This window comes from Schistocerca piceifrons, chromosome 5, assembly GCF_021461385.2.
Source record: "Schistocerca piceifrons isolate TAMUIC-IGC-003096 chromosome 5, iqSchPice1.1, whole genome shotgun sequence".
Taxonomy (NCBI): domain Eukaryota; kingdom Metazoa; phylum Arthropoda; class Insecta; order Orthoptera; family Acrididae; genus Schistocerca; species Schistocerca piceifrons.
Genome location: NC_060142.1, coordinates 56244081 through 56269344, shown reverse-complemented (window position 1 = coordinate 56269344; position 25264 = coordinate 56244081).

Below are 25264 nucleotides of genomic sequence, written 5' to 3'. Positions count from 1 at the left end.
GAATTCCTAAGGGACCAAACTGCTGGAGTCATCGATCCCTAGATTTACACACTACTTAAACTATGCTAACTTACGCTAAGAACAACACACACACCCATGCCTGAGGGAGGACTTGAACCTCCGTGGGGAGGAACCGCGCAATCCGTGACGTGGCGCCTCAAACCACTTGGCCACTCCGTGTTATCGTGTTTTAGCTGTAAGCGTATTGTTGGCTCTGAGGTGGAATTTGCGGACCAGCCCAGCATTTGCCTTTTCGAGTGGAAAACCGCCTAAAAACCACACTCAGTCCACTGTCGTCAATCAGCCATGTGTGGGCGCTTCGGTAGCCGTGCGGTCTGAGGGCGCCTTGCCACGGTTCGAGTAGCTCCCCCGTCAGAGGTTCGAGTCCTTCCCAGGGCATGGGTGTGTGTGTTGTCCTTAGCGTAAGTTAGTTTAAGTTAGATTAAGTAGTGTGTAAGCCTAGGGACCGATGACCTCAGCAGTTTGGTCCCACAGGAACTAACCACAAATTTCCTGGATGCGAGCCAGTTACGGCTCACTTTCTCAGCACGCAAGCTAGCGCGATGTGCATTATGCTACATGAGCATGTAAATATTTAAAATTACATAAAAGAATTTATAACTTTAAATTACAATCAACATTCATACTCTTTAGTATGTTTTTGTAAATGCGTCAGAGGAAAACTTACACTCGACGCTTTCTTACTACAGTAATTAATTAAACATTATTTTGTTCAGAAAATAGTAAGTTACGTAATGTATCAGTCCTCAGATAATAACGATTCTTTTCAGTTGTCCCACATAATTATTTTAGTTTATTATGCTGTCAATGAATGTGATGTATTAATCTACAAACTGGTTATAATTTATTGTGAATCATGTTGTGTAATCGGGCAGTGAATCGCGGATATTGTACGATGTGTTTGACGGGGAGGATTATTTGGGGCCGGCCGCGGTGGCCGAGCGGTTCTAGGCGCTTCAGTCCGGAGCCGCGCGACTGCTACGTTCGCAGGTTCGAATCCTGCCTCGGGCATGGATGCGTGTGGTGAACTTACGTTAGTTAGGTTTAAGTAGTTCTAAGTTCTAGGGGACTGATGACCTCAGATGTTAAGTCCCAAAGTGCTCAGAGCCAGCCTGTCCGCCAAAAAAGTCTTTGGGCTACTTCACTAGCAAACTACAGGCGTGGTGTTTTGATTATAAACTGTAATGTACAACTATAATATTAATTATGCAACATTTTAATAAAGTCTCTTTCTTCATTACAGTTTATTGGTTCATCTGTAGCTCATATGAAATAACAAATACGCTGGTTATGTCCAGCATCACAACTGTTTTTACATTTCGTTGCATGTAACTGAACCGGCATAGTTCCCCAGTGGTGGGTGGATCATGCGGACGCAGGCCGTCCATTTAGAGAAATCTTAGCTCTCTTTAACCTGTTGTTTTAAAAATTCTTATGCACTGTAGAATAATATAGAATAATAGCGCACATTTATATAACATACTATTGTATTTTAATAAAAATTCCTTTTTTCAAAGCTGTTTTAATTGTAGGTCATAAGGAACTGCTGATGGACACATTTTGCTGGTTCCTATACATATGATCGAGATCTGGTTCTCAGGATCAAGTTCAGCAGTCTGGCTGCGTGGGTGCGATGTGCGTACTGGGAAGAAGGATTTTTACGGTCTGTTTCGTTAGCGAGCTACAGATTTTGTTCAACAATCGATGCCGTTGTATAACGACGCTATGTAATTCTGTAACGCAGCTAGTATTTTGAATAAAGCCGCTTTCATTATTAGAATTTATTACATAACGTACGTATAAGCACACTAATCAGCGTTTGGAGGTTTATTTGCCCTAAATTCTGTGGGAAAGGTTTTGTTTAGTTAATTAGAAAGACTATTTCTTTGAAGTTATGTGAAGTGACGTGCAGCAGAGACATCTAGTGCGCCAAAGTGCAAGCAAGTCATTAGTTGCTGCACAGCAGTACACCTGATGTCGTTATAATGTCAGCACGTCTGGCATAATAGTGTCTATGGCACTTGGAAAAATTTTAGAGATTGTGACGATTAATTTGCCTGTATCTATTTACGCAATGACACGAATAATGTAATGGACAGTACTCAGATACGGGTATGCTACCATATTTGCTAATAATGATTTTTGATTCTGTATTTCATGTAATTTGGAGACCTTTGTATGTTCCATATTTTAGGGCTGAAGATGGTCATAGCTGACCGAAATTAATTACCTGGCTAATAAAATTTTTGTGGTCCACGTGTGGATTTATAACAAAACAAAACAAAAAATACACTCGCTTCTCAAAGTTGACCCGTCAGCAGATGGCATGAGGTTTGGAAAATTGGGGACAGGAGGACGCTGACGAAGGAACCACTGGCAGAAGTGTTGCCGTTGTTTAAAACCAGGCTGTCCCGCAGTTTGAACTTCTTGATTGTGGAATGGACGTAGGTGCGCACCGAGCAAACCCGTGTGACGTACATGACCTACGTGCATCGTGCAATTGCTCGTGTGCTTGTTCTTGATTGGCAGGCTTATATTCCATAACGTCTTCTCCAAAATTGAGGTGGTCATGTCCTCTTCCTTGCACCTGCGTGATGTGTACCGGCTGACACGGTTCCTCTCTCCCTCAGTCGACGAACTCTTGTGAGTAATGTGACCCTAGGAAGTCGCCTGTTCTGATATCATCCTGTGTGCAACCGACGAGCTACACTCACATTCCTGCGAGCTTCACTGTAACGCGAGTGCATATCAGCAAGTTTCCCAAATGCGTATTTGTATCTTCCATTAAGTAAGAACTTAACTACAGCACGTTAAGCTCGATAAATAGACAACTGTAGACGGACTGACGTTGACTATCTCTGTGTTTAAAACACTGCATGAGCATATGGAAAGCTGTGAACTGAAGGACGAAAAGCATTAAATAAACTACTTCCTGTTCGCCGGCTGAGGTAAGACTACCGTAGTTGTATGTTTACCGTCTTCTATTCGCAGCAATAACATAACGTCAATGGACGGAAGAGTAGCTACCCAAGTGCTAAGAGGTCAAACACCTCCTACTGCTGTAGAAGCTTTATTTCACATTTCGGTCTATAGGTTCCTTATAGCAAAATGTTCCGAATTTCGTCACCTACAACCTCCAAAATTTTTAAAACGTCGCTCTGTAAAACCCTGTATATATGTTTCTTGTAGCTGTGATTTGCAAAATAACCTGCCGATGTTCTTTTTACTTACAAGGCACTGTATTTCTACAATATCTGCATTGTTTCTGTTGTTCTCTCGTGTTTGGGCGCCATTTAACAATGAGACTGTATATTTATAACGAATCTGCGAATTCTTTTGTTGTAATATCATTTAAGTAGCTATATTATTGTTCGAAATTTATGATTTCAGTAGCATATTATATTGCAATAATATGTGATAAATTGTAGCGAAACGAAGTTGAAAATAGACAATTGGCTACGTCCAAGAAAAGTAATTGTTTATGTAATCGACTGACCCCTTCTAGATGTGGGTTTGAGACTTTGAAATGCGTCGTGAAAGAAATGAGTGGCTTACATATTTTATAGTAAATAAAAGACAGTAACTGAATTTGATGGACAGTTCGAGTGCCGAATATTTCGTGCCTAATGCCATGACCAAAGTGATTTTGCTTTCTTGTAGGATGGTGTCTTCGAGGCCTCCAACAGTCATAATGATCTGGTAAACTGAAAATTTAACAACAATAAACAGATGTTACTGGAACAAGACGGAAAATTATTTGATGCTCACACTTAGATAAAGAAGATATGACAATAGTAATAATAACAATACTTATTATTAATTCTTTGATCATTTTGTACAATGATATGGGCAAGTCACAGGTTCATATTCTTTTCTCGGCCAATTGTGATTGTGGGACATGGTGGAATATTCCCGCTTCAGCCCCTACAGTTTCATGAAGATCAGATGGTGGTGGCGCTATACACAGCCTTCAGACGTTCCAAACAGAGAGCTGTCGTTTTCTTTTGGCGGAAAAACGGAACATCGTAGGTATACATAGCAGCTTGCAGAATGTCTGCAGAGAACTGCCAGTGAACAAAAGCACGGTGAGCCGCTTGGCGAGGCGTCTGTCCTCATCGCAACAAGGTCGCTCAAACCTGTCCGGTTCCCGCGTGCTAATCGGCCGTACACGTCTCCGACCGCTACAGTGTTGGAACGTGCGAACACTCTCACTCGAAGTGCCCGACGGATCATTTTTTTAAGAATGATAATATACAGTAATATCACCCTGTACTTTGATGTATTTGGTCAATACACCATCAATTTTGGACCATATATTTATTCTCTCATTAGCATTAACACGTCTTCTGTTTCTAGTATATAATGAGAATGGTTTATCTGTATGAACAACAGCTGTACCATAATTCCTATCTCCTTGTACACCAATAGAAAATGTACGATAGGCAATAATATCTCTATTGTAATAGGATTCCAATCCTGGTAATGGCTTATCACTCCCTCGTACAATAGCTAGAGTCAACCACGAATTACTAGTCACAACCTCTGTAGTTGTGCACGAAAAATTAACCTTGCATCCTACAAATGTAATTGGACCAGTAAGAAGCTCTTCTTGAACAACCTCATTGGGTACAAAACTGAAGTTGTCAACGGTCTTGTATACTGGCAATCTCCTACTGCATCATAATGATGTGTACTGTGCGGCAGCGTCTAGTAGAATGAGCCTGCTGTTGCCTCACGAGCGAGATATACAGTCCCCTACGTCACACCGATTAGCTTATCAGGGCGTGGCAGCGGAAGTCAACATGCGCAGCGCTGCTATGGCGACACCGGAAGTAGGTTTTCTCAGCGGATCGCGCTCTGTTAAAACCAGAGTGCGATCCTCCAACCTCTGGCGGCACCCAGGCGAAGCTCGTTCAAGGTCAGTCGCCTTGCGCAACAACATGGCGGCTACAAAACACAGCGCTGCACAGCCGGACGTCTCTCTTGGTAGTGCTGACACGTTCGGCTACCAGTTGGGATACTGGAAGGTGTGCGCCCACTGCATTCCTCGCCGCCAAACAGAAGTCCATAGAGAGTAACGAACGACCATCTATGCGGCATTTCTTGCAGGGTACACTCAGGGGGAAGCAGAACGTGGACGATGGGGAAGTTGCTGATGCAGCAACATTTCGGCCTCGACGTACGGCAGCAGAGTGGTACCAAGCGGGCATTCAGGCCCTCTTCGTAGTGGCATATGGCATATTATGTTGAAAAATAGGCCAACGAGTAGGGAATAATATGGTGTGTCGGAATATTGAATAAAACAAGCTGCTTTCAGAAAAGTGTTGCAATAGTATAAAGATGGAGGCAAATTATCTTTTTAATTAATACAGTCGATACGGTTTACAGTGGCATCGCTTTTAACGGAGAATTAGCTGTAACAGCGAAATCTAACGGTTCCGTCGATATCCTGTTTATACTGTATATTTAAAAGTAGCTTAGTTAGATATCGCATATTGCGGCTTGTTGCACAAAATGAAGAAGTTTTGCAACATTTTCGGAGAAATATATCGGCTATACCGTGCAATGTTTAAATTTGTTTCTAGCGCATTTGGGGATTGGTAACAACAGTGTAACACTTACTTTCAGATTCTTGTCTTCTGTAAACTGTTGGTTTCTAATCATGAGTTAAAATGAGTGTATCGTCAAAGGGAAAATTTTAAATGGGAAAAGGTAACAAAGATAACTCACTACCTTAAGTAGGACAGTATACTGTTGCATGCTTTACGGTATTGCACTTCGCACGTCAATGAACTGATTAAAAACCTAAACAACAATGTATCTGCTGTGATTGCAGAAAACTGGAATATTAAATTCCGGTATGTGTTACTTCTTCAAAGTACAGAAGTGGAATAACAGTGTTTTTTATCGATGCTTTGTAGTTATGAATATTAGATACTCTCAAAGCGTTACATTAGGTACAGTACATGACATTTGTACAACATTGTAAAGAAAAATCGAGGAGAAAGTGTAGTCCTTAGTGTAATTTATGGTTAGAATATTGTCTTTCCATTTTGGTACTGTCGATTAATTTTTTAATACAGTAATTGGAATGAAGTTGTGTCATTCATGCTCTTGTACTGTACGTCACTTACAGATTTGAACATGCTCGACATTTTATCTCACTCATTATCCAAGACTCTGTTCGACATTACTGAACAATTTACATTGTTGCTACTTTTTCTTCAATTATTAAAGATTTTTACATTTTACTGGCATTTCATTTGTGTACAGACGCGAATTTTTTTTAATCAAAAACCGAAGCAAAAAACCTGTTAAACTTGTTTATGTCACTATCTGGTACAAGGACAGTAAACCTTGAGACCTTTCGACGTCGTTATAACCGGTTTCAACAGTACAATGAAAATTGTTCGTTCTAATTCATATCATAACCTCCTTTCGTTACGAGTGTCTCTCTAGTCGTTAGGGAGCCTGATTTTACCTCTGTGAAGGGTGGAGCTTTTACTCTAGACTAACGTATTGGCCGAATAGTGTCCCGAAACACAGACAGTAGATGGAGATTCACTAACAAAATATTCTTACCTGTTGATTCTCGGCATCTGCTGGGCTGTTGCCTTTGAGTCACTCGTTTGTTTACGTTAGCAGCGATAGGAAACGCCGGTGTCAGTGCCCGTGTGTGTGTGTGTGTGTGTGTGTGTGTGTGTGTGTGTGTGTGTGCAGCGGGAGGCTGCAGAACCTCTAGCCGCGGGACCCGCAATAAACGTCTCCTCCGGTCTCCTCCGCCCTGGCCCGCTCGCTGCTTTTGTGGCGCAGCAGGTGCGGGTCGGCCGCAGGTACGCCAGCTGCCTCTGCCCGCGCCTGGGCCGACCCCGCTATTGTGATGTGATGTTGATGTGAGCCGCTCCTTGCCGGGCCACGGACTGCCAGGCTCGGCTTTCCGGGAAGGCGGCGCAGCTGTTACGCCCCTCCAAGGCTGCGCCGACACTCGTCACAGCTGCCTACAACTGCCCTACCCGCCTCCGCATCTGCTGCCGCATCCCGCAGGGCGCTTTTGTACGTCCTGCGATGTTCTGGCTAACATTGTCTTCGTGGAGCGCTTTGCAGTCTGTGCAAGTTAGGGACAACGTAATTTATGCAGACGGACAAATCACATTCAGGTGAAAAGCTTAATCAAGACGTAAATTCAGTTAAAAACTGCAGGCTCACGTCCTTATCTTTATAAAGAGAATCCTGGCAAAGATTTATCCTTTAGGCAGCATGAGAAGACAGAAATAATACAAGTAGTGCAATGCGCTTGTTTCTTTCTGAGAGGTTTTTGCAGAAAGTTGAAATTAACAGTATAGATTGTCTGCGAAAATCAACAGAGTTCTCTAAATGGGGAGGTATGAAGAATGGTGTTCCACAGGGTTCAGTCTTGCGTCCCTTATTGTTCTTAATATACAGGGTGAGTCACTAGCTATTGCCATCAGGAATAACTCCGAAAGTATGATAGGAGCTGAAAAGTTTGTAGGACAAAAGTTGGATGGGACAACGGGGGTCATAATATGAGGTTGCTTTTTTGTTGCTAGGTGGGATAGCTTCAGAGATATGAAGGTCAACTTTGTTTTTTTAAATGGGATTCTATAGTTTGGTACTTATTTTCTGATAGCGGCTATCGAGACATATCCAGTCATGAGTAACAGTAAGGTCTTTGAAGGTCAACGAAGGTCACAAAAGTTGCAAGAACGTCCGTTTACAGAAGGTGTTCGAAGTGATGACTACTGGTATCAATGCAGTGTTGCAATCTTCTTATCATGGATTGAATGGTATTCCTTATCACATTGGCACATATCGAAGAACATGCCCTGACAATTCTCTTTCGGATATTGTGCAAACAGATTTAGCTTAAAGATTGCTTTCATAATGAAATATTTTCATAAAAATTTCATCTCCTATTTAATTTTCAAAAAGACTGATACATGTATCTTTGTAATGGTAATGGAGAAATCAAATACCAATTTTCATACATGCAGCTACAAAATGCTTTAGTAGTTCTTTAAGAATGATTTGCTTTCTAAAAAATGTTTCACCCTCTATTTCACCACTATAGGAATTAAATTTTCAAAAGCTCTGAAACACGTGTATCTTTATTTCTTTTTTTCGTAGTTCTAGGTTCAAAAGCGTATTAATAGCGACATATTTTCAAAAACCATTTCATCTCCCATTTCACTCCCTTAGCAATGAAATTTCGAACATTTCCTTTTTAAACGATCTATACAGTATAACATTAACACCTTCTTCAAATTTTAAGACTGCATCAGCGGTTTGGACTGGGCGATGGTGATTCAGCGTCAGGACATTGCCTTTTGTACATAGAGATTATGTCTCTCGCCTTCTGTATCGATGGTTTTTTTGTGACACAAGTGGCTAGCTGTGTCATATTTATTTCCTTTGGTGCATTTGGTATATTCCACTAGAATGGCAGAGCAGAGATTATCATGTCTGAAACTAATTTCGAAGACATCTTGCTCAATATATGAGATTAGTAACACTGAGTAGGAAATACTTTCCAAACGTTCCACAAAAAATAACTTACTTCGTCACTAATCGCCTTTGGGATACTTATGCCATCGCCAGGGCACAACTGAATATCACAAAGGCGTATAAACTGATGGAAAGATACGAAAACTGATGAGATATACGAAGCTTACAAAGGAACATCTTACATTTTCATGTCACATGCAAATAGTTACACTTAATTAAAAATGACAACTTAAGTTTTTTATATGGTTTTCCTAAATCTAAAACAAAATAGTCTCTCTTTGTTGACGATCAGTTTGGCTTCTGGAAAGATAAACCCATAAGTGAGGCAGTTTTGACGTTAACATTGATAACAGAAGTAAGACTGAGAAAAATTAAGACATGGTGGTAGGATTTGTCAACCTAGAAAAGGTATCGGCAATATAATTTGGTACCGAGCGAGGTGGCGCAGTGGTTAGACACTGGACTCGCATTCGGGAGGACGACGGTTCAATCCCGCGTCCGGCCATCCTGATTTAGGTTTTCCGTGATTTCCCTAAAAATCAGTCCAGGCAAATGCCGGGATGGTTCCCCTGAAAGGGCACGGCCGACTTCCTTCCCCATCCTTCCCTAATCCGATGAGACCGATGACCACGCTGTCTGGTCTCCTTCCCCAAAAACAACCAACCAACCAACCAATATAATTTGGTGCAATATATCTGAAATTCTGTGAAAAACAGGAATAAGCTATAGAGAAAGACCGGTGATATACAATATGTACAAGAAACATGAGGGAATGATAAGAAAGGAAGGCCAAGAACAAAGCGCTCATATAAAAAAGGGTGTAAGACAGTGATGCAGTCTTTCACCTACATCGTTCAATCTATACATCGAAGAACCGATGGCAGAAGTAAAAGAAAGCTTCATAACTGGGATAAGAATTCATGTTGAAAGGCTGTCAGTGACAAGATTCGCTGATAACACAGCTATCCTCAGTGAAAATGAGGAAGAACTGCAGGGTCTCTTGAATGGAATGAACAGTCTGATGAATTTAGATAATGAATTGAGAATAAACTGAAGAATGCCAAAAGTAATGAGGTGTAGGAAAAATGAGATTACAGGTAATCTTAACATCAAAAATGGTGATCATGAAGCAGAGAAATTTAAGGAGTTCTACTACATCAGAAGGAAAATAACATATGATGGATGAATCAAAAAAGACATAAAAGTCTATTACCATCAAACATACATGTAAAACTGAGGAACAATTTTTTAAGGATTCACTTTTGGGGTACATCATTGTATGGTAGTGAATCATAGTCTGTGGGGACACTGAAAAAGAAGAGAATCTAAGTGTTTGAGATGTGGTGCTATAGAAGGATGCTGAAAATTAGGTGGCTTGATAAGACAGAGAGTGATGAGGTTTTCTACAACTCTGTGAAGGAAGGCATGTGTAGAAAACACTGACAAGAAGAAGTGTCAGGATGGCAAGACATGTTATGTTGAAGCATCAGATAATAACTTCTATGGTGTTAGATGGAGCTATAGACAGTAAAAACTGTAATGAAACATAAAGATTGGAATACATCCAACACATAATGGAGGATTTAGGGCGCAAGTGCTTGTTTGAGATAATGGGATTGTCACAGAAAAGGAATTGATGGTGGGCTGCATTACACCAGTCAGAAGCCTGAAGGAAAAAAAAAACTTTACAGTTAACAAAAGACAAAGATTAAAGTTTACTTTACAAATGCAATATAATATCTGCACAACTGAAATATAAATTAACAGAGGGGGAAAATGAAGTGAGATTGGTCATTTAAACTTAAACTGATGTTTTAGTAGTTATCCTATGGGCATACTGTCCCCGAACTAGCTATAACCGGTTTCTTATCTCAGGGTCACTGGTAAGACTTCTAGAGTAGCAGGTTGCACCTGAGGCAATTGCGCTAGTTATATTCAATATAGTCCCCTTATACCACCTCCTCCCAGGGACACAACCTAACCCTCAACCCCTCCCCACCTCACTTCTTCTCTCAACCAAAAAGATTCAAACTCCCCCTTCTCATTCTTTTGTTACTAGAGCCAATGTGTGGGCCACTTTATTTGAGGCCTGCATGCTATAGAGCAACATCAGGTTTGTTTGAGATCAGGTTGTGCCTATTTGTTATAAATAATAATTATAAACTAATATTATTATTACTCCAGTTGCATACGTTTCGTCATTTGAGTGCTGTACACTGCAGTGAAGGGTACATCAGCAGCAGAGGTGACCCAGGTAAAAATGGAGGCAAATATTACAATAATATATGAAGTATTACACTTTGGCATTACAGTTAGTGGATGAATTAGTATAAAATAATGATATAATCGTATTTTCTGCAAAAACGGCAGAAGGTATTAATCCTCTAGCTGATGTGTGTGGCAGAGTGTTACCTTCCTTAAAAAGGGAGCCAATATTGCCATAATTAATGGCCCACAATGGCCACTTCCTAGTTTTGTATCTTAATTAACAAAATTAGGAGCAAAATAGTGGGCATTTTCAACATATTCTGTAAAGTGAATGTTAATATTAATTTAATTTAAGTGATAGGACACTTTGACAGTCCACTGTGTTTCTGCATTAGTATAAATTAATGACATCACAATATATGCTGAAAAAATTGCGGAACATATTAGCCCTCTGAGCGAAATGTCTGACAGAGCATAATGCTACTTAAAAATCGTAGCCAATACTACCATAGATAATGGTCCAAAATAGCCACCTTCAAGTTTCATATTTTGATGAACAAAACTGCGAGCAAATTACTGGGAATTTTCGGCATATTCTGCAAAATGGATGCTAAAATTAAAATAATTTAAGAGGTGAGTTACTTTGACATTGGGCTTATCAGTGGAAGTTAAGGATAGAATGGCATTTTTCACAAAATGGTAGAAAATAATATGCTTCTTGGCGAATTGTGAGTGGTATGATTTTATCCTGCATAAATAAGGAAGCCATTATTACCATAATTTTCAAGTTTTATAGTTAGTTAGTTTTATGTTTAATATCACTTACATGACAGATGGTGATGATGTGGGACAAGTCTTTTCACATTTACATCACAAATCAGTTATTAAATATGGCTTAAGTGGAACTTTTATAAAGTTTCATTAAAAAAAAAAGAAAACAAAACTACAGCTGGTAATTCCTACCCACCACCTTTTACACATTGCAGTTATAAAAATTCTTCTACAGAGTGGAAGGAGTTATCTGGAAGAAATGTTTTTCGTTTGTTTTCGAATTTTACTTTGCTTTCTGTCAGACATTTTATATCCCTGAGTAAGTTATCAAAAATTTTTGTTGTAGCATTTTACATCCCTTTTCGAGCTAAGAAAAACTTTAACATGGAGTAATGAGTATCATTTTTCCTTCTGCTATTGTAATTATCTACATCATTATTCCTTTTGTACTGCAGTGTATTATTTACAACAAACTTCATGAGGGAAGAAATATACTGTGAAGAAGTAGTCTCAATGCCCAACTGCTTAAACAGATGTCTACAAGATGGTCATGGGTGTGCACCACGTATTACTCTTACATTTTGGGCAATGAAGTCTTCCTTTCGTAAAGATGAGTTACCCCAGAGCGTTATTCGATATGATATTACTGAATGAAAACATGCAAAATATGCCAACTGACTGATTTGTTTCCTCTCAAAAAATTCTAAGTGCAAATGTGGCTGAACTAAGTTGTTTTAGGAGTTCCAGAACGCACTTTTTACAGTTTAAATTCTCATCGATATAAACACCTAAGAATTTTGCAGGTCCCGCTGTAAGAGGTCCATGACTAAGGAATTTATTGCTAGCGCACTCGAGCAGATGTAATTTCGATGGATTGCTCACGAGCTGCCTGTGATATGTAAGCTATAAGAGAATCCGAGACCAAAGAGCAGTGTTGACGGCAGTAGGAACTGTGTAGCAGTAGGAGTAAGTAGTAGCGAGCAGTCTGGTGTATCGAGTTGGCTGGGCCGGTCATGGGGAGCGATGGCAGTGCCTGAGCGATGTAGTATAAGGTAAAAGTAGCCGCTCGCATGTGTAGTTTGTTACAACTAATTTGTACTATTGTTATAAGTCCCATTTAAATGTTTAAAGACTCTTTTGATAATAATATTTTTTATAAAATTTAGTCTTTGACAATCATTCATTTTGAAACGCCCTCTTAGAAAAATTATACATGACTGTGCTTAAAGTGATACACAATATTTTTTTAGCGCAACGCAATCCGACTTTCAATAATCCCTGCAAAAGAATGGCCCTGACTAACATTAAACTATACCTTTCACAAATCACTTACCTGACAAAAATCTTCGTTACTCAAGCTACTGCAATACAGCGAGCGCCACTACTGCCAGCTAAATAAAAGATTCATACGACGGAAGGCACTAACTACTTATAGGCATAGTTAGCAAATGAAAGATTTTAATAGAGAACAAACAATGTATTTACCTTAATAGTCATAATATATATAGCAGTTCTTGACATCCATTCTTACAAATGTACTGTTTCTGATGGACACACCTCCAGATTAAACATTCTCAAAAATCGGCCATCTCACTTCCCCACATCCACCACTGCTGGCGGCTCGCCTCCAACTGCGCAACACTACGCGCTGTTAACATCCAGCTGCCCAACACCACAATGGCAGACAACAATGCAAACTAGCCACAGACGGCACACAGCACAGCCAGTGATTTTCATACAGAGCACTACGTGGCGTTACCAATATAAGATCCTAAACAGCCTACTTACATAGCCCCCATGCTCCCCACAAAAAATTTTACAAATTGTTTTGGGCAGTGGCCAATACAGATTTGAAAAAATTTTTCATAATTACAATAACAAAGAAATCAAAGGCACACACTTATTGATACAGTGTTGGTCAAAAGCTAAAATTTTGTCACAGTCTATAAAGACAGTCCTGATCGTTCATCACAGTAAAATAGCAGTGTTTTTCTCAAAGTCTGAGCAGTAAAAGAAAATGCACATGGAAGTTGTGGATTTCCATGCAGTCTTGTAGAAGTAGTGTTCTCCTTCTAACGGAAAGACAGTGCTGACTCTTGACATGCAGGCAGGTAATGGGCCACAACAGAGCAAACCCACAGCAGAGTCAGTCCACGTTTTGAAGAATATTGGTAGGTAGGTCATCACAGAGCAGACCCACTGTGGTGTCACCGCCAGACACCACACTTGCTAGGTGGTAGCTTAAATCGGCCGCGGTCCATTTAGTACATGTCGGACCCGCGTGTCGCCACTGTGTAATCGCAGACCTAGCGCCACCACCAAGGCAGGTCTCGTGATACGAGAGAGCACTCGCCCCAGTTGTACGAGAACCTAGCTACCGCCCAGTTGTACGAGAACCTAGCTACCGCCCAGTTGTACGAAGCCTTTCTCTCTCATTAGCCGAGAGACAGAATAGCCATCAGCTAAGTTAATGGCTACGAACTAGCAAGGCGCCATTAGCCATACAGTGATTGTACTTAAAGTCTCCTGTGTATCGTCAAGATAGATGTACAACAAGGAATGAGTAAAGTTAAGTATTAAACCTGCTCCGTACTTTTCTTCCTAACATTAATTACTTATCCTGTTCCAGTACTTCACGCCCGTCTGCGTTAGTCTAGTTTGCCTTTTCAGCCATCTCAACTTCACGGTGTCGGCCCAGCTACCGACACAACACCCACTATAGTCTTGGTAGTGAGTATGGTATTGGTGGGCCACCAAAGGTGCAGACCCACTGCAGTCCTTGTAGAAATAATGGTATTGATGTATCATCAAAGTTGTAGACCCATTGCAGTCCTTGTAGAGATGGCCAGCAGCCATCTGCTGTGACTGTGCAGGTGCACAATCACCATCGAAGAGTCTTGCGGACAATACAGCAAGTCCATAAACCACCACTTGTGCACTCACAAAGTTTTTGGAATTGTCTTTAGAAGTCTTGCAGACAATATAGCAAGTCCATAAACCACCACTTGTGCACTCACAAAGTTTTTGGAATTGTCCTTAGAACCAGCAATGCTGTTAATCAGTCCCTTGCTGAATTATTAACACACGTCCAAACACTAACAGTTCCAACTTCTCACATATTTTGCATATACTATGACCATCAGAAATTTGATGAACTGGTGTCAATTACAATTTTATAACATGAGAATACAATAACAAAGGTACAAAATACATTATTAAAGAACATAACAATACAGATAAATTTGTAGTAGTACAGGCTTTACAAAAGAATAGAAATAAACAGATACATCAGTGTTACAGGAATTATGACATAAGTGAATATATAAAATAATGAGAACAGTTTTCGAACCATTAATTTCACACATGAGCATTGAAACAGAACAGAATTAATAATGTGTAAACATCCAGAATGAGATTTTCACTCTGCAGCGGAGTGTGCGCTGATATGAAACTTCCTGGCAGATTAAAACTGTGTGCCCGACCGAGACTCGAACTCGGGACCTTTGCCTTTCGCGGGCAAGTGCTCTAGGTGGGAGACGAGATACTGGCAGAAGTAAAGTTGTGAGTACCGGGCGTGAGTCGTGCTTCGGTAGCTCAGATGGTAGAGCACTTGCCCGTGAAAGGCAAAGGTCCTGAGTTCGAGTCTCGGTCGGGCACACAGTTTTAATTTGCTAGGAAGTTTCAATGTGTAAACATCTTTACAAAGAAAATGACATATTATAAACCCAAATTATATTTGAGGATAACAGTATTCCTCATCATAGTGAATGTAGCTTAGTACTAGAAAAATTCTACAACATAAATCTTATTAGCTAAACACATAAAGACAGGAAAAAGACAAATACACAAGGATACATAAACACATAGCGGAATAATACAAAAGGAAAGACAGGGTTCGTTTTCAGGGTAAGATTTGGTACTGCAGTCTAACCCAAAACTTCATTCCATAGATCTTTCGTCTTATTTCAACCTTTGTTTCCACCAAAAAAATCCTATCAAAGCATGCTTTCTGTATTTATATGTTCACATATTTCTTACCTCGTTATTTATTTTCCATTATTTACCTCATCATTTATTTCCAAGAAAATCCTACCTAAACCTGTTGTCCCTAAACCCTACTTTTTTGTTCATATCCTCTTTCAAAATACGTTTTGGCCAAACCATTTTCTTATAGCTTCTCAATGCATTTCTTCCAATTCATCACAACTCGTTCTCTTATATAGCCTACCCCATCTTCAGCAAACTTAAATCTATTGAGCTCAGTTGCTAAGCTAAGGGACGAGGCAATGCAGCAGCACAAAACAATTAACACAAACAGCAATGATAAAAAATGCAAATTGGCAAAGCAAGCAGCATAAATTAGCAAAGCAAATGCAATATAACAACTAATATAAGGCAATGCACAGCAAACAATAAAAATGAATCATTAGTAAAACTGGCTTAACAGAATAATACAAAGTCCAATTCAGTAGCACTATGCCTGGCAAACAGCAGTAGCAAATGCAATAACTTATATCTAAACATGACAAAGCTCAAGCAGAAAAAATATTACAGTAAAAACAACAATGCAGATAAGGGAAATGTCTATTCACATCTTAATGTCTATGTAATTAAAGTGGTGCACCACAACAACTTATTGTAAAAAAATATTACCATGTACTTGAAAAGAAAATTATGTATGCAGTTACTGTTATTAGTCCCTTCTTATTGTTCTTTCCTATCCAAGTGCTCCTTTTTTGAAGAATGTGGATCATAAAATTATTATTTAACAGATCTGTTGACACAAAGTTTTCACATTAGCAAATGCATTTAATTTTATTTTATAAAACCAATGTTGTAACACATCTAAAGTGAAGCATAAAAATATCATTCAATAGTCATGTGGCATTTCATAAGTTAGTAGAAATTCTCTCAACTCTCGTAGAAAGACACTTGTCATAATCAGGTGTGCAGATGTTAGAATATTACCCATCAGTTCATAAGCATTTCAGTAAGTAGCACAAAGTACAATATACGAGGGCGGTTCAGAAAGTAACCTCCGATTGGTCACAGTGCGGGTTGTGGGCGGAGTAGCGACGCCATCTGTACGTTCACGCACTCAACAGGTCAGTCGGCATCAAGCCGTGGTCGAGTGAACGTCGTACCTGCGCTAGTTTAGTTTTTGTGGCAGTTTGAAATGTGTGCTGCAATAGAAAACCCCGCCAAATGTGAAATGCGTGCTGTCATAAGGTTTTTTACAGCCAAAGGATATTCTGCAGCAGCTATTCATCGTGAGCTTTGTGCCGTGTACGGACCAAGAGTTATGAGTGAAGGAGTTGTCCGTGAATGGGTACGTTTATTTAAAAGTGGACGAGAAAACGTTCATGATGAAGAGAGGAGTGGTAGACCATCATTGGTGACTGACGAACTCGTTCAGACAGTTGATGCAAAAGTTCGTGAAAATCGACGTTTCTCAATGTCGGAGTTGTCTACTGGTTTTCCACAGATTTCTAAGACTCTCTTGTACGAGATAGTGACAGCAAGATTGGGTTACCGTAAGTTCTGTGCACGATGGGTGCCCAAAATTCTTACCGACCACCACAAAACTCAAAGAATGGCCTCTGCATTAGACTTTCTGTCATGTTATGAGGACGAAGGAGAACCATTGTTAAACAGAATCGTGACCGGTGACGAAACCTGGATTAAGTACGTGAACCCTGAGACAAAAGAACAATCAAAGATGTGGGCACATTCAAGTTCGCCTACCAAACCAAGAAAAGCCTCGCAAGATTTTTCTGCCAGAAAAGTGATGGCAACGGTGTTTTGGGATGCCAAAGGGGTGTTGTTGGTTGAATTCATGGAACGTGGTACGACCATTAATCAAGACGTGTACTGTGAAACAATAAAATAGTTACGACGGGCTATACAGAACAAACGCCGTGGTATGCTGACTTCCAGTATCGTTTTTTTGCGCGATAATGCCCGTCCTCACTCTGCTCGCAGAACAACGGCCCTTCTTGAGTCCTTCAAGTGGGACGTTATCAACCATCCACCTTACAGCCCAGACCTGCGCCAAGTGATTATCACCTCTTCATGCATTTGAAGAAATGGCTCAGGTCACAGCGTTTTGATGACGAGAAAGAGCTCAAAGATGCGGTCACAGGCTGGCTCCAGGCACAAGCGGGTGATTTTTATGCAGAAGGAATTTCAAAGCTTGTGAAGAGATACGATAAGTGCCTCAATCGCTATGGAGACTATGTAGAAAAATAGTGCGAAGATGTAGTTGTAAGATGTATATATTAAAATATTTTTATTTAACTTGGTGTATTTTTTTAAATCAACCGGAGGTTACTTTCTGAACGGCCCTCGTATTTCCAAGTAATGAGTGTGTTGTATTTGCAATGCCTTCTACAAAGGAATGTCAATAGCGAGGGTAATGGCCTCCCTTTTTTTTCCACCTTTGCCTCTGAAAGGCACACACTAATGGCTTTTTCCCAGGCGACTATCGTGCAGCTGGGTGCCCACCACACATTACGTGAAGGTCACTTAACTTTCCTACCGAAATATTTATGACAGCAGTTTGCGCTTCAGTGACAGTCTCATATAAAAAATTTCACAGGTCGAGAATTTGTGTTACAAATGTGTAGAAACAAATTCCTATAAATACAACAGTGTCCAAAAAATTTTCAGTGGCATTGTGATACATTCACACGTGTACACACATTTTATAATTCTAAAGTACGATTCTTGGTTTCCAACATCCTTCTCCACAAATCAGAGTCCCTAACCACTACTCATTATTCCTTACCAAATTATACATATACATATTCGTCGACACTTCTTCAATATTTCATCATAAGAAATATGTAGCATAATCAAATTCCTCATATACGGTAGCATCATCTTATTGATCATAAACATACCTCATCAGCATAACACATATCGTCGTCGTAATGATATCATAACATCTCAGTCAATTCTCAAAATCGTCGTAGCTTCCTCCAATAATTTCAAAACCTAAAAAAAATTCTCTGCTCATTTCAATAGTGTCATCTACCTCAAACGTACTTTAAAAATCATGACCCCATACCAAATACATCATTCAGAGCTCTCATAGTATCACAATGGTTCCAAAAAAATATGAACAGTTCACAAACTACAGACAAAATACAATTTCATAAGTGTAAAGTTATCCAACGGCGTAATTACGTAAAGATCTGTCACTGACATAGGAAAAAGAATGTTTGTTTCTCTGTCAAATAATCAGATATCTGTGTAATTCCATGTTACAGAAATATGGTACCGATGTGTAAAGTTGTATAAGCAAATACCATATTAACTAGGGCTCCTTGTGTTTGCCAAACACATGGTACACAAAGTAAGTGTGTACCCCCCTGAGGATTAATGTAATTATACCCTTAGGTGTTACAAATTACAGCAATGGAATGAAATGTATCACGGAAAACTTTCTTTGAAATTCAAAAGTCTTTAAAAAATAAATGTTTTAAGTACAAAATTAATCACTCAAATACGTGTACTGTAGCGCTAAACTGTGCGTCTTGTTGTAAGATAATCTCTGTGGAAGTGACGTAGTTATCGTCCTCTGTAAGCAAAGTTCTGCTGAAATCAATGTACTTACCTCATCATAAACGAAAGTGATATGTTTTGCGTATAGATATCGTAGTTATTATGTACCTTACCGTGATCAAGAAAGTACTATAATGTAACGTATTGTTGTGCTACGAAAAAGGCTGTCTCATTGTAGCTATACCACAAAAGTTACTACTAAAACATGTTTTACTTTCCAGAAGAATTCAGAAAAACTGTGCAGATATAAAGCAGATACAACACAGAAGCAACAATGTAAATTGTATCACACATTAGTAGCGTCGTGATAAAATCGTGTAGCTGTCACATAAACTAACCACTGTGTCATTATGAAACGTCCCCTTAGAAAAATTATACATGACTGTGCTTAAACTGACACACAATATTTTTTTAGCGCAATGCAATCTGACTTTCAATAATCCCTACAAAAGAATGGCCCTGACTAACATTAAACTATACCTTTCACAAATCACTTACCTGACAAAAATATTCGTTACTCAAACTACTGCAATACAATGAGCGCCACTACTGCCAGCTAAATAAAAGATTCAAACTACGGAAGGCACTAACTACTGATAGGCATAGTTAGCAAATGAAAGATTTTAATAGAGAACAAACAATGTATTTACCTTAATAGTCATAATATATGTAGCAGTTCTTGACATCCATTCTTACAAATGTACTGTTTCTGATGGACACACCTCCAGATTATCCATTCTCAAAAATCGCCCATCTCACTTCCCCACATCCACCACTGCTGGCGGCTCGCTTCCAACTGCACAACGCTACGCGCTGTTAACATCCAGCTGCCCAACACCACAATGGCAGACAACAATGCAAACTAGCCACAGACTGCACACAGCACAGCCCATAGAGCGCTACGTGGCGTTACCAACCTAAACTGCCTACTTACAATTTGAATTTAAAGAATTTACTATTTTCTGCAATCCATGGTCCTCCCTATTAACGTAAGGAAAAATCAGTTGTTTCTTTTTACACATGACAAATCTAGCGGCCAGCATTGCACTGGGCTGTGCCAGAAAAATTTCTTATAGGAGCAGATATATACGCGTTATCCGGCGACTTCACTGAGGTAAGAATTTTCAGTGTATTCAGAATGATATTTCAGGGCCATGACGCATCACTGCTGACGTCCAAAATTTACCAGTTTAGATTCACAGTCAGTTAATTATCGAAAGGTTATATTTGAGTCACATTTTTTATTGGGAGGTTAGTCACCGTTATTATTACGATTTTACGGAATAATAAACCGTTGGGAGGTAACACTGAATGTGAATGTTATATTTATTTTTTAAACTGTTGGGAGGTTACACCACCTTATTTATTATTTCGTCACAATGTGTTACATTTATCATTGGTGTAGCATGCCCAGATGTGTAGAACTAGCTATATTGTGCCTTTTTAAAATTTTGGGTGAGGCCATTCACAGAAAACTGTACAAGGATACTTTTACTATTTCTTCTGTTTCTGTATGTATGCTTGGGTTCATTACAGTACTAGTGTCATCTGCAAAAAGAGCTAATTCTGTTTGTTGTGTATTAGATGGAAGACTGTTTACATATACGAAGAACAACAGTGGACTTAAGATTGTGCATTGGGGAACCATGTAAGTAATTCTTCCCAGTCAGGATAATGACCCTAGACTACATTGGTTAACTTACTAAGTACAGCTTGCTGCATTCGTTTGATTAGATATGATATTATCCACTTCTTGGTTATGCCATCAGTCCCATAAATCTTCAGTTTACCTTGAAGAATACTGTGATTCCCACAGTCAAATGATTTAGATAGGTTGCAGAAAATATCAACGGACACTGTTTTATAATTTAGTGACTGCAAAATTTGGTGAGTGAACACGTAAATGGCATTCCTAATAGAACAATTCTTCTGAAATCCAAACTTTGGTAAGCTGAGGATATTATTGTTGCTCAGGTGAGGTACTATTCTAGAATACATCACACTCTCAAAAATTTTGTAAAATGATGTCAGCAGTGGAACAGATCGATAGCTATTGACATCTCTCATATGACCTTTCTTATGGTGGGGTTTGACAATGGTATATTTCAGTCTCTCTGGGAAAATGCCTTTCTTAGTGATGTATACCATATTTCAGATAAGACAGGACTTATTACACGGGATCAAATCTTTAGTGCCCTATTGGAAACACCAGAAAAACCAGATGAGCTTTTAATATTATTTTCTTAAATTCAGAAGAAGTTAGTGATACACCCAGATTAATCTTAATTATTGGGCATTTTCTGTAAACATTCCGCCATCCGTTGTAGTTTGATAGTTTTAGCTAATTGTTCCACAAATACCCAGTCTAAGTATGACATAGAGGAAATCCCAAGGTTCAACAAATGAAGTACTGATACATGTAAACATATATCTGTATTACTAATGTGACAACATAGTTGTTAAAAACAATGGCGTAAGCAATAAATGTCCCACAGCTTCAAGTGTTTACAATTTTGGGCGATTTTCTCTAAAGACACACATAGAAAAAGAGTCTGACCAATTACTACAACACTAAATTTAAACAGATTATATCAATATTGCATGTTAAACAATTAGCAGCACATTATGTTTTAACAAATAACTCCTGTCCCATGTTAAACAAATAATACACTACAACAAATATGAACCACGCTAACATTAGCCTTGCGTTATTAGTGTGATTAATTGTAGTATTATAGTATTCTAGTAAATAAATGATGAGAAATCCGAGTAATAAAATTATCACAGACTGCCAAAAGAAATTACACAGTAAACAATTTCCCTACCATTGTGTAGGAATGGCCACTGTATTTAAAAAACAAACTAAAACAATGTATGTGTAATTGTTTTCGTGCCAGGCGCAACCTACCACACAGCTGGTTGGAGAGACATTGCCGCCATCACTCAAGATACAGAAGGCATCTGATATCCACACAAGACTCCCTGGCAATGGAGAAGCCGGGCAAACGTTTCCCAGGCATAGCTGAAACTCCATAGCTTGCCTGTTGTAACTCCCAAATCACAAAGATCACACATAATGACATGGGTAACAGACAGGCATACCATAAGCCAACATAAAAGGTGCACACGTACCTCCTCCAGATAACACTCACACCACTTCTTAAGACGCCTGCTGTACTGAGTCAGATTTGACATACATTGAAAGACGTTGTTCGCCTGCACATATGTGCTACGTCACGGGAAGGTTTTTCAATGTTATAATGTTGTAATTGTTTGTACGTAAATGGTGAAAGACCCCAGGATATGGTAAAGCTAAAATTTACTAAAATTTGAAACAGCGATAACGATCTAATCAAAGACCGACTATAAGCGTCGGCAAAGACATTAGCTATGAATGCGCAAAAAAGCGGAGACAACTGACCATAAAACATCATTCACTTTTTTGTACATGATTTTGTTTCACTCTCTCGTATGTCGAAGTTTGGTTAAGATGTATTGCTAGGAGTGTGACGGGCTACGAGTGTTTTGTATTATATGTGTTTCTGAATAAGAGAAGACTTGATAGTAGTATTAAGTATTTTTATTAAAGTGAAATAGAACCAAGTTCAGAAGAATTCCTTCATATTTTACATCATCTTGAGAGCCATTGGCGTTCCCTGGAGTCGGCTGTCTACGTCTACAATTGAATGGAGGGAAAAAAGCCCACGGTCATTTTTTTGTAATATTAACACAAGGAGAAGCTTTCAGAAGATGAGAAATATAATTAAGATGGACACAGAAAAAGAAAGGACGCAAGGTAAAGTGAATGAACAATAGCAGAACATTCGATAATAATGCAATAGTGGTAATATTCTCTTTTTATTGCAAGCGAAAGGACAATTGCCAATCAATTCCTTCGATTTTTCCTTTTAATTATTTTTTGTTATTATAATGCAATTGTTGCCTAAGTATTTCCGTGTATATACGTTGTAGAGATCCAAATCGACAAGCGGATGCAGAGCCCATCAACTGTGCTACAAAGCAGAGATTGGGCCGCGGCGACAGCAAAATCCAGAAGATATTCCACCATCGAAAATATCTGGCCGCCATACGACGCCGTGAGAGCTATTTTCTACAATGTCTGATGGTCCGACTGGAGATGACATCGGTAACAGTTTGCCTGGATTGTGACTGCTGAGAGAAGTCGCGGGTAGCTTATTCTGAAATTTGTGCTGTTCCTATCGGTGAGGTTCCGCATCTTAGAATTTGATTAATTAAGCTGCGTATGCAGTTACGTGGATTAGGGAGATCACCTGTTTGAGTTAGGACCGCGCGCAGTAAGTTGTATAGTTGTGAGGCTGGATAATTCTAGTGGAAGTTAGTTTATTCGGATTTCAGGGGTCCTACAGTTCCGCGAAAGGAATCTCCTGGCCGACTCTGAGGTGATAAGAGTTTCTCCTTATTTGGTGGTTGTTGGTTGTAGGATTATTGTGGTTTCCGAGTGGAGGTTTCGATGTAATTTATATTTCGTATGGCAGTCGCTAACCATCCATAGATTAGGAACTGTGTTTTAATTTTCTACTGCAGGAAGTGTGTTTTGTGAAGTTTTCGATCTATCTCAACGTGTAAAGAAAAGGACTTGAAGGTCAGAAAAGCTGGAACCATATTACGAGGCACTGTGTAACCATTTTACGAATCTTGAAGAGATACGAGTGACTTTCGTAATTTGTTTGAAGTTGTGGGACCGCGTATTGTGTACGTCCGAGGTGGCTGAGCTTTGAATTGCCGTTCAACTGCAGTGTTTAAAGTGGCGGTGACGCGTAGTCTTTTTTGTTAATTTGATTCCGTTCGAGGGGATATAGTTTTCTTGCTGTCACTCGATCACACGTGTATTCAGAAAGTGTATAGACAGTTGGATTTTAACAATAAATCATAAAAGAAGTGAACTGAGTTTGGCAAAAGAAAGCAGACCTTAAAAATTCGTCTTCTAGTTTCGTAGTGTGTGTTATCGTGTGCTGTGAGAAGCAACAAATTTTAAATTCTGTGGATATTTGTCGTGTTATTTCGAAAGTTATTTATTGGTCAAATATATAGCAATACTACCAAATTCTATGTACAGTTTCTGGTTATTTGAAAGTGATTTACATACAAGAAACTGAGGGTAAGTGTGAGATTTAAAAGTATTTTGAATCAGAGGTATTAATTATGTTTTGTGTTACGTCAAACAAATTCACGTTAAGTAAATAGATGAAAGTAGAAAGTTATTAAAAGGGGTCGTATTTACTAGAAGTAACTCCGAATTAGAGCTAAAAGAATAAAGTTAAATGAAAATAGTAATAAGAATTCTAGATCAGAGACGCTATTTATGTAGTAGTGGCTTCTGAGTGAGAAAGTTTATCATAGCTCTGATTCAAAAAATTACAAGACTCTAGAAATAATTACATACAAAAGGTATTAAAGCAATTTAATTTGACTTATATTAACAAGGGCGTCAATATGTTCTGCAAACAGTAATAATATATGGGAATAAACTGACGATCCCTTAATATTATGCTGGATTAATTAAACTGAATTACACCATATTATTGTAGTGTGAAGGTACGACACTGTGCGGCTGGTCCCGGCAGAGGTTCGAGTCCTCCCTCGGGCATGGATGTGTGTGTTTGTCCTTAGGATAATTTAGGTTAAGTAGTGTGTAAGCTTAGGGACTGATGACCTTAGCAGTTAAGTCCCATAAGATTTCACACACATTTGAACATTTTTTTTGAAGGTATGGCTTCACATTAATTACAGATTTTCCATTGAGAATAGCTTTGCTATAGTAATTTAAAGGGTTTCTGAGACTCTTTTCAAAGAACAGAATTGCCATTAAAGCAGAAGTTTTGATAATAAGTTAATGACTGAAGCTGTTACATATACTTCACATGTAGGTTTGATAGTGATAATACGGGTACCTTGTGTTTGTATGTAAACTGTGGATGTTATGTGAGTATTGGGACAACATGAATTCTATGCCAAAGTACTGTTATCCAAGATGGCGGCCGTGACGTCATCCGAGATGGCTGATATTGGTGGGAAGTTTGAATTTTGGTGGGAAGATAGGTCAATTGGGCTACCTCCACTAACCTAACCCCCCTTCCCTAACCTCCGCCCGAAAAATGGCGGGAAGCTCAAATTCCAACAGGATAATGCATCA